Below are 10502 nucleotides of genomic sequence, written 5' to 3'. Positions count from 1 at the left end.
TAGATCCCAGGGGGTCACCTGTGTCGTTGTGCCGACGTCCGCACCGCCTTCAATCCGCGCACTGGCCATGCGTACGCCGGTACTACGATGCAGGAGGTCCTCTGGGGTCCGAGACCCAGCCTTAACGGTCCACCTCGAACCTTCATGGATGGCACTTTGAGCCCCGGCGTCGCTGTCTTTTTTTTTTTCAGCGACGCAGGCACCGGGATTCGAACTGCCGTCCTGAAGGATACGAGATCAACACTCAAGCCGCTCGACCACCGGAACGGCACACCGAACACCGTTTTTTTCTCGACCAGTAGCTTGGCCAGCTAGGCCGTTGTCGCCGCCCATGCTCTCACAGTTCGTTCTGCCGACGAGACAAGACGTGCTCCACCCGGCTCTGGCCATGCTTATGCGCACAGGAAGCCGCCAGTTACGCTGGCTGCGCGGTGACGCTACACTGTTCGTCGTCGACTTTGCCGCGGCGTGGATTAACAGCGTCTTGCCTCTAATGCACTAGAAGAATTACATACGCTTGACTGGTGCCATTTTGTCCACGCTGAAAGAAAAATGTAAACGGCAACGCAAGTACGCATGCGTTATATTGTAGGTAGTGAACGCATCTTTCGTATGCGAGACATTCGTGAGGAAAACAAAGTCAGACTGGACACGCACGGCGTTAATTCAAGGCAAGTTTATTTCGAAGCCAGTAAACGTTCTTACACGAGGCAAACCATTTTTCTGGTTGTGTGAAACAGCGTGCGCGCGCGCGCACGCTCAAACACTACATTGATATCAGCTCTGCAAGAGCTGAAAGGCGGTAGCTGTTCTAGAAAAGATAATCTTCATTTTAGACGCAGAACATATCGGAAATCTTTAAGGAAGCCTTTGGAATGAACAGCTGTACGCTTGTGCTTAGCCGGAGGATAGGGCACCCGAGAAATGCACGCTGTAGAACTACAATAGAGCACGAAACTATCAGACCGTTTTAGAAGAGAGTTTGCAGACTTACGTACGTTAAACGTAATCGGATTTGTGGGACGTCACGCTGTGCATCCTTTGAAGACTGTCAGTTTACCGCACGGGAACACATACGTAAGGACTCCACAAAACAGACCGCCGTCTGGTGCCTCGTGCCGAACGTATCCACGCCAAGACGACCCACTAGCAAATACCTCGCCGTTGCTATGCCGACGAGTCTGGTTAGGCCTACGGACGCCGGAATCGCCGGCTGATCTCTGAAATTGCACGCGCTATGCGCTAACGTTTCAGGCGAGTTCAGAGGAAGCGCAAACTGTTTTGTAGCTACTGGCGACAAAAGAGTCTCAGAGAGCGGTTATCAGAACATACGCTGAAGCTGGAGCATGTTCGACGCTACTAAGCGTACGCAGATGTTCGAACCAGAAACTCGTTAAATACCGTACGCTATCAAGCGCACGCAAACCGCAGAACCCCACTAACGTTCAGAACGTGTGAAGGGTCTACGATATTTCTTCACCTACGTAATGCTATTGTTCGGTTGCAAACGCTAAACTGAAACGGTCAATCGAAGCATCTCTAACCCTGAACGACGATTGCTTAGCTCGCGCATAATGCCAGTGGCACGGTTAACTGTACCGGCTACACAATCGACAGGCACCAGTTGAGGCGCGCGCTTCATAAGTCATCGCGTAATTTTTTTTCAGAGTACTCTCCCTGTGGCGAGTCCTCAAGATTCGCTGTGAATAGCATCAGAAGTAACGTGTCCGACCAGGCTTCGTTGTCCGTTAACGAGACCGCTGGTTGCGGAAGTCTCCAAATACTTACTTTGCAGAGTTCGCTGTTCAAAGCACACAACACTAACGCGAATACTATTAGGGAGTAGTTAACCCTATAATGCCGAAACACATTTCTACATCAAAGAAAATTCCTAGAATTTCCTCTATTTCTCGTCTTGGAGGACACATTTGTACTGAGAATAAGTTCAGCAAGCACTCGTTTGTAATCAGATTCGAACCTAATCACAACAGCCACATGGCTCCAACGCATTCACGATTTTCCAATTCAGTGAAGGCACCGCTTGACTTCAGTGAAGGAAGAAAACAGGCTAGCTTCGGGATGTTCAACGGATCTCTTCCCTCCTCCTCCTCCTGTCATCAATGAGGTAATTGAGAAATCTGCAGAGTACGAGCACCCACTCTACAATGCTTTCATTCATTATGACTGCTGGTGTCTCTAAGCAATCAAACGCATTTTCACAGAAGTATTGCGTAATCAAGAAGTACATATGGCATATGTGAATATCTTCGGAAATATCTAAAAGGATTCCTCAGCTACCTTTTTTCTCCACAAGTAGAAAGGTACGTATAGAGAAAGTAGTGAAGAAGACGCAAACTCTCCAATGGTATTCACTGCATGCTTCAAAGTACTCAAGCTAACAAAATATGATGGACTAGGAGAGGTTTAACGGCGAACATCTCAGCAACCTTCGGTTTGCAGACGACGTCCTGTTAAGCAGCACTGGGGAGGATATACAAATGATTGAGGGCCTTAACAGAAAGTCTAATGGTGCAGTTGGATTAATATCAGAAGGAAAAATGGTCAATAGCCTGGCAAGGGAACAAAAGTTCCGGATTGCCAATCAACCTCTAGGCTGTGTGAAGGAGTCCATTTACCTAGGCCAGAAGTCGCAAGAGACACTGATCAAGACAAAGAAATTTACAGAAGACAAAGAATAAGTTGGAGTCCGTACGGCAAGCATTGCCAGATCCTGATTGGGAGAAAAAGTCACTATCACTAAAACAGAAACACTATCGCAGAAAAATTCTACAATCACTGCATTCTACTGGTGCCAACATATGAGGCCGAAACATGGAGGTTGACTAAGAAGCTCGAGAACAAGACCGCGAAAAGAGCAATGGGACCAATAACGTTAGGCGTAATGTTCAGAGACAGGTGAAAAGCGCTGTGGATTAGAGGGTAAACAGGGATACCCGCTATTGTAATCGACACAAAGAGAAAGGAATGGAGCTGGGTAGGCTATGCAATGCGTAGGATTGATAATCGGCGAAGCGTTAGCGTTACAAAATGGGTGCTAAGAAAACGGAAGCGCAGTCGAGCTGAGATGAGAAAATTCGCAGGCGCAAGTTGGAAGTAGTTGGCACAGGACAGCCGTAATGGGAGATCGCTGGGAGAGGCCTTCGTCATGTAGTGGACATAAAAATGCCCTGATTGTGAATTAATACGACTACTTCTGTTCCACGTGCGCCAATTTAAATTACGAAGCCTCAAACGCGCACCATACAGAATCTGCGCTGTGCAATCAGGGTTAAAAGGGTGCAGAAACACCTTGGTGACTGGGTGAAGAACACATTGCGCGAATACGCTCCCGTGAACATCACATTTTGCCGTCGTGCGTGGTTTCCCGCTCCTTGGGCCATTCATGCCATCCACCAACGTTTCGCTCCTCGCGTTTCCTCTGCCATCACCAACAGGGTAACTCCGTAAGCCTGTGTTACCGAAGCTCTATTTCAATGACCCGCCCTAACATCTCCTGAGGCTACCGAAGATCTACCCCGTAAATACTCATTAGTTAGACTCGTGGTACGAAAGCGCGAGTTGTCTTGCACGTCATCGGCGCTGAACGCCACCATCGTCGTATTCTTCTGGCCTTGTGGCCAGCGCTGTCTTGAGTCTTTATTTTTGTGTATGTGTGTGCGTAACCAGGCGTTTGTCGGGATTTCCAGCAATGGTGTTGATTGCCTCGTTGTCGTGACGATAGATGTGGCCACTCTGACACCGGTTCGATACTTGACGTTCCAGCTGAACTTCTCCAGCCTGGGTCAGCGGCTGTTCGGCGGTCCGGCAGCAAGTTGCTCCCGATCGAGGGATTGTGGTTCCAAGTCCGTGGTGGGGAGGTCCTCGCCATCATCGCCACTGACGATGAGCACGTTGCTCTGAACGTGAAAAAATAATTATTAGAGGGCTGCGAACACCTTCAGGCAGAAAAAAATTGATCGCGGCCTGTTTTCCTCAGTTTTCAGGATTTTGCCTACTGTTCGATAGACAGTAGGTGCTATGGACAATGGGAAGAGGAAATTTACGGACCCTGGTTCCTAGCGCCGGTCACGGTGCGTCGACCATGGATATAAGATAATAAAAAAATTTATTATTAACCTATTTATTTATGTATCTATTTATTAATGTACAGTAGCTAACAGGCTACTCATCGACACAGTGAAAGGTACCTTTTTATTGTTAATGACAACGTGTGGTTACAAGTCCCCCCCAAAAAAGAAAACGTATGATTCAACATGTACGGTAAAAAACAGTGATATTCAAGATACAACACATCATAACTTTCAAAAAATTTAGAAAAAACGTGGCCTAAACTGTCTACGAGGAAATACTTATCACAATGCACATCGCCAAGCAAGGATACAATTGGCACCGTTCATAGAAACTGGACGAAGAGCCATTATCTAAACCTTCGAACGCCGCAAAGTTCTCGCGCGAGACCACGTGACGTTCGGTGACATGCACGCAGCGCAACCCACGTGCTCCATGCGGGAGAATTCTAGCCTGGAAATATGAGTCATTTTATGGGCCATCCTATTAATAGCATATAACTTAGAATATTTCAAATATTGAGATGTCAGTGGCATACTACTGCTTTGTGAGGGTAGCCAAAGTTTGTAAAAAGCATGAGTCCTAGTAATGAATCGGCCCAGTATGTGGATTCTGATACTGAAACGAGTGCTTTTTATCTCCTCCGACTGCAAGGCACACATCAAGCTAGCTTAACGATAGGCACTCCAGAAATTCCATGCTGTTGACATGAAGGCCGAATTTTTTGCAATTCGGCTGCATTTCCCATTTTAACCGCTGTACCATCAGCGTAAACAGCAACGTGACCAGAAAATAATCGATCGGAATGCCTGTAGCGTAACCTGGCATACTACTGTGTTACATGTTGCTCTCGGTGAGCAGCAGTATGAGGAAAATGAAACAAGCTGTTTCATGAAACAACTCCATTCAGAATAGTTTCCCACCATTCTGACACAAACTGTGCAAATTGACTTGTGTCAGAATGTCCCTCACCTACAGCTACAGTGGCTCAGGCCAACGTCTTTCTAATTCCAGTTTGACGAGAAAAGGTGTACACGTCACAAGATATCAATAAAAGGTTGTACAATAGCATTGGATGCTTAATATTCGAGGGAAAACATCGTTTTTTATCCCCTTTGGCAAAATTAAGTTCTCAAAGGCGGTATAATTAGGCTCGTACAGCTACATAGCCTAGTTCATTCGGTAACTTCACTTGTATGCCTAATATGGCTGCGGGGAAAAATGCAACAGTACTCTTGCTCGAATAGTATATTTGATCACAGATTTGCGAATTTGAAACTACTCGAGAAATATTGGAAAAATACTGTACTCAGAAAGTTTGACAATTTGATTAGACGACTGAATTGAATCGAAAAATACCCAAGTTGTTATTAAATATTTTCAAATATTCGCCCACCCTCAATACCGCGTCAATTCATACCAATCAGTCATACCGATCACACTGCTATTCTAAATGTCCACAGGCAACGGTTCGCACGTATCTCACCTTTGTGGATGTCACGGAGATTTCAGTTGACAACAAATACGTCAACTGCTTCCTTCAGCGCGACATACAGCTTCCAGCCTGCTCCGCAACAAGCCTGCAAACTATTTCATTTTAATCAACACAGCATTCAAACTCCCCCAATATATAATAGGCAAATCCACTTTGCATTCCTGTCACATACTCCATCATTGCTAATCCACGCCTCACATCTACTGAGCTTGGACAGTAATGACCGTCCCAGGGCTGAGCGTGCTTCTCACTGAATTGCGCTGCATTAAGGTTGCATGCTTCACTGAAATTCCCTATCCAACACCATGGTTGTCGTTTACTTTCCTTCGTTGTTGCTAACCCACACTGGAACTGAATGTACAGCTGAACTGCTGCCTATCCCCGGCATGTGCCATTTCTCTGGCCGCTTCACCAACTACATTAATATGTAAGTGAAGTGTGAATCCATAAATATTGAGTTCGCAATATTCTCTATTTCCTTGTTTGTACAATTTAAGATGTTCTAAATTTGCAGCATTTCAAAAGCCGTGGCAACGGCTTTGTTAACTAGAGTAAAGGACCTTGAAGAGGAGCCCGGTTCAGTAGAATTTTTGGATGTTATAAACAATGGGTTACAATTGAGTTTGCAGAAAAACTAACCACGGAAAATATACCTGAGTACATCCTCAAGGTGCCCTTTCTGATTGATAATTACGGCGAGAACAAATGGTCAGGTAGGGCAAGCAACAGAGATGGTCACAGGTAGAAAAACGCAGTATTGAAGCACAAAATTACAGTTTGTGCAGAATGGCCGAAGCAATGCACTCAATGATAGCGTTATTCCACAACTGACACAACAACAAAAGTCATGTGACGATAACGCATAACAAACTCCACAGCATATTTCCTTTCTACCTGAACTATGTCGCCAGACTTGACGGTTAAAAATATGCAAGGTTTGAGTTTCGTTGAACAGTCGGCGATATCCAAATGCATAGAAGTTAGGCGCCACCAACATATTCATTTGACAATTGCGTGGACGCACACGTAACAGCTTCTGTAAATCCAAATACAGCGACACTAACCAAACACACCACTTTACGAAAAAAATAATTGTCGTGGAAAAAAAGCGTAAGCCTATGGCCCGCTAGAATGCCTTTCCAGCGCTGTTCTCTCTTCTCTACAAAGTTGTAACGGGACGAAAATATCATTTAGCCCGTTAGGATGTCTGCCCAGCCGTCTCTGTATTTAACTAAAAAGCTGCACCTGGATACACATGACAACTTCTGCAAATTCAAATATACTGACACTAATTAAAGGAAATACAAACATTTAGAAAAATATTGCCGAGGTGAAGCATAGCTTAATAAAGGTTGTTAGAATATACGCCCAGCCCCGTTCTGACTTCTCTAAAAACTTTACTGGAAGGGCACATCATTTCCACTGAAAATACCCGTATACAAAGACTAATTAAAGAGAAGAATACTGGAACTTACGCGAAATCCTTCTCGAGAAAAAACATGAGCCTATAGCCCGCTAGAATGTCTGCCCATCCCTGCTTGTATTTAACTAAAAAGCTGCACCTGGACAGGCCTGATGACTTCTGAAAATTTACATACATTCACCCTAATTAAAGGCAATACAAAAATTTAGGAATAATATTGCAGTGGTAAAGCATAGCTTATTCAAGGTTGTTAGAATGTACGGCCAGCCCTCTTCTGACTTCTCTAAATACTTTACTGGAAGGACATATCATTACCACTGCAAATACCCATATACCAACACTAATTAAAGCGAAGGACACTGGAATTCACGGAAAATCATTGTCGAGGAAAAATATGAGCCTATAGCCCGCTTGAAGGTCTGCCCAGCCCTCCTTGTATTTAACTAAAGAGCTGTACTAGGACAGACCTGACGACATCTGCAAATTCACATACACTGACCCTAATTAAAGGCAATACAAAAATTTAGGGAAAATATTGCGGAGGTAAAGCAGAGCTTATTGAAGGTTGTTAGAATGTACGGCCAGCCCTCTTCTGACTTCTCTAAATACTTTACTGGAAGGGCATATTATTACCACTGCAAATACCCGTATACCAAGACTAATTGAAGCGAAGGACACTGGAATTTACGGAAAATCATTGTGGAGGAAAAATATCAGCCCATAGCCCGCTAGAATGTCTGCCCAGCCCTCCTTGTATTTAGCTAAAAAGCTGCACCTGGACATGTCTAACGACCTCTGAAAATTCACATACATTCACCCTCATTAAAGGCAATACAAAAATTTTGGAATAATGTTGCGGTGGTAAAACATAGCTTATTTAATGTTGTTAGAATGTACGCCCAGCCCTATTCTTACTTCTCTAAATACTTTACTGTAAGGACACATCATTACCACTGCAAATACCCATATACCAACACTAATTAAAGCGAAGGATACTGCTATTTACGCAAAATCATTGTGGAGGAAAAACATGAGCCTATAGCCCGCTAGAATGTCTGCCCAGCCATCCTTGTATTTAGCTAAAAATCTACACCTGGACAGATTTGACGACCTCTAAAAATTCACATACATTGACACTAATTAAAGGCAATACAAAAATTTAAGAAAATATTGCGGAGGTAAAGCAGAGCTTATTGAAGGTTGTTAGAATGTACGGCCAGCCCTCTTCTTACTTCTCTAAATACTTTACTGGAAGGACATATCATTACCACTGCAAATACCCGTATACCAACACTAATTAAAGCGAAGGACACTGGAATTTACGGAAAATCATTGTCGAGGAAAAATATGAGCCTATAGCCCGCTTGAAAGTCTGCCCAGCCCTCCTTGTATTTAGCTAAAAATCTACACCTGGACAGATTTGACGACCTCTAAAAATTCACATACATTGACCTTAATTAAAGGCAATACAAAAATTTAGGAAAATATTGCGGAGGTAAAGCAGAGCTTATTGAAGGTTGTTAGAATGTACGGCCAGCCCTCTTCTGACTTCTCTAAATACTTTACTGGAAGGGCATATTATTACCACTGCAAATACCCGTATACCAAGACTAATTGAAGCGAAGGACACTGGAATTTACGGAAAATCATTGTGGAGGAAAAATATCAGCCCATAGCCCGCTAGAATGTCTGCCCAGCCCTCCTTGTATTTAGCTAAAAAGCTGCACCTGGACATGTCTAACGACCTCTGAAAATTCACATACATTCACCCTCATTAAAGGCAATACAAAAATTTAGGAATAATATTGCGGTGGTAAAGCGTAGCTTATTAAAGGTTGTTAGAATGTACGCCCAGCCCTGTTCTGACTTTTCTAAATACTTTTCTGGAATGACATATCATTACCACTGCAAATACCCATATACCAACACTAATTAAAGCGAAGGATACTGCAATTTACGCAAAATCATTGTGAAGGAAAAACATGAGCCTATAGCCCGCTAGAATGTCTGCCCAGCCATCCTTGTATTTAACTAAAGAACTGTACTTGGACAACCTTGACGACATCTGCAAATTCACATACACTGACCCTAATTAAAGGCAATACAAAAATTTAGGGAAAATATTGCCGAGGTAAAACATAGCTTACTAAATGTTGTTAGAATGTACGCCCAACCCTCTTCTGACTTTTCTAAATACTTTACTGGAAGGACATATTATTACCACTGCAAATACCCGTATACCAAGACTAATTGAAGCGAAGGACACTGGAATTTACGGAAAATCATTGTCGAGGAAAAATATCAGCCCATAGCCCGCTTGAAAGTCTGCCCAGCCCTCCTTGTATTTAGCTAAAAATCTACACCTGGACAGATTTGACGACCTCTAAAAATTCACATACATTGACACCAATTAAAGGCAATACAAAAATTTAGGGAGAATATTGCCGAGGTAAAACATAGCTTACTAAATGTTGTTAGAATGTACGCCCAACCCTCTTCTGACTTTTCTAAATACTTTACTGGAAGGACACATTATTACCACTGCAAATACCCGTATACCAAGACTAATTGAAGCGAAGGACACTGGAATTTACGGAAAATCATTGTCGAGGAAAATATCAGCCCATAGCCCGATTGAAAGTCTGCCCAGCCGTCCTTGTATTTAGCTAAAAAGCTGCACCTGGACATGTCTGACGACCTCTGAAAATTCACATACATTCACCCTCATTAAAAGCAATACAAAAATTTAGGAAAAATGTTGCGGAGGTAAAGCATAGCTTATTAAAGGTAGTTAAAATGTACGGCCAGCCCTCTTTTGACTTCTCTAAATACTTTACTGGAAGGACATATCATTACCACTGCAAATACCCATATACCGACACTGATTAAAGCGAAGAATGCTGGAATTTACGGAAAATTATTGTTGAGGAAAAACATGAGCCTACAGCCCGCTTGAAAGTCTGCCCAGCCCTCCTTGTATTTAACTAAAGAACTGTACTTGGACAGACTTGACGACGTCTGCTAATTCACATACATTGACCCTAAATAAAGGCAATACAAAAATTTAGGAAAGATATTGCGGTGGTAAAGCATAGCTTATTAAAGGTTGTTAGAATGTACGCCCAGCCCTATTTTGACTTCTCTAAATACTTTACTGGAAGGACATATCATTACCACTGCAAATACCTGTATACCAACACTAATTAAAGCGAAGGACACTGGAATTTGCGAAAAATCATTGTCGAGGAAAAACATGAGCCTACAGCCCGCTTGAAAGTCTGCCCAGCCCTCCTTGTATTTAACTAAAGAGCTGTACTTGGACAGACTTGACGACGTCTGCAAATTCACATACACTGACCCTAATTAAAGGCAATACAAAAATTTAGGGAAAATATTGCCGAGGTAAAACATAGCTTACTAAATGTTGTTAGAACGTACGCCCAACCCTCTTCTGACTTCTCTAAATACTTTACTGGAAGGACATATTATTACCAC

General features: G+C 43.3%; 1 long non-coding RNA gene across 3 annotated transcripts in view; it reads right to left on the bottom strand.

Moving 5' to 3' along the window:
- Positions 1 to 654: 654 nt before the first annotated feature.
- LOC126517442 (uncharacterized) overlaps positions 655 to 10502 on the bottom strand; it is a 37724-nt gene continuing 27876 nt past the window's right edge. Inside the window, exons 7-8 of one of the 3 annotated variants that reach the window (XR_008609563.2) lie at positions 5576 to 5676; positions 655 to 3917 (exon numbers count right to left, since the gene is read on the bottom strand). This is a non-coding gene — a long non-coding RNA (uncharacterized lncRNA). The remainder of the gene's footprint in view (positions 3918 to 5575; positions 5677 to 10502) is intronic. The other 2 variants (XR_007596203.3, XR_011891345.1) reach the window with 2 other exon arrangements.

The sequence above is a fragment of the Dermacentor andersoni genome, unplaced genomic scaffold (assembly GCF_023375885.2).
Source record: "Dermacentor andersoni unplaced genomic scaffold, qqDerAnde1_hic_scaffold ctg00000041.1, whole genome shotgun sequence".
In the NCBI taxonomy this organism is placed as follows: domain Eukaryota; kingdom Metazoa; phylum Arthropoda; class Arachnida; order Ixodida; family Ixodidae; genus Dermacentor; species Dermacentor andersoni.
This window is presented reverse-complemented; position numbering and strand designations above follow the sequence as displayed.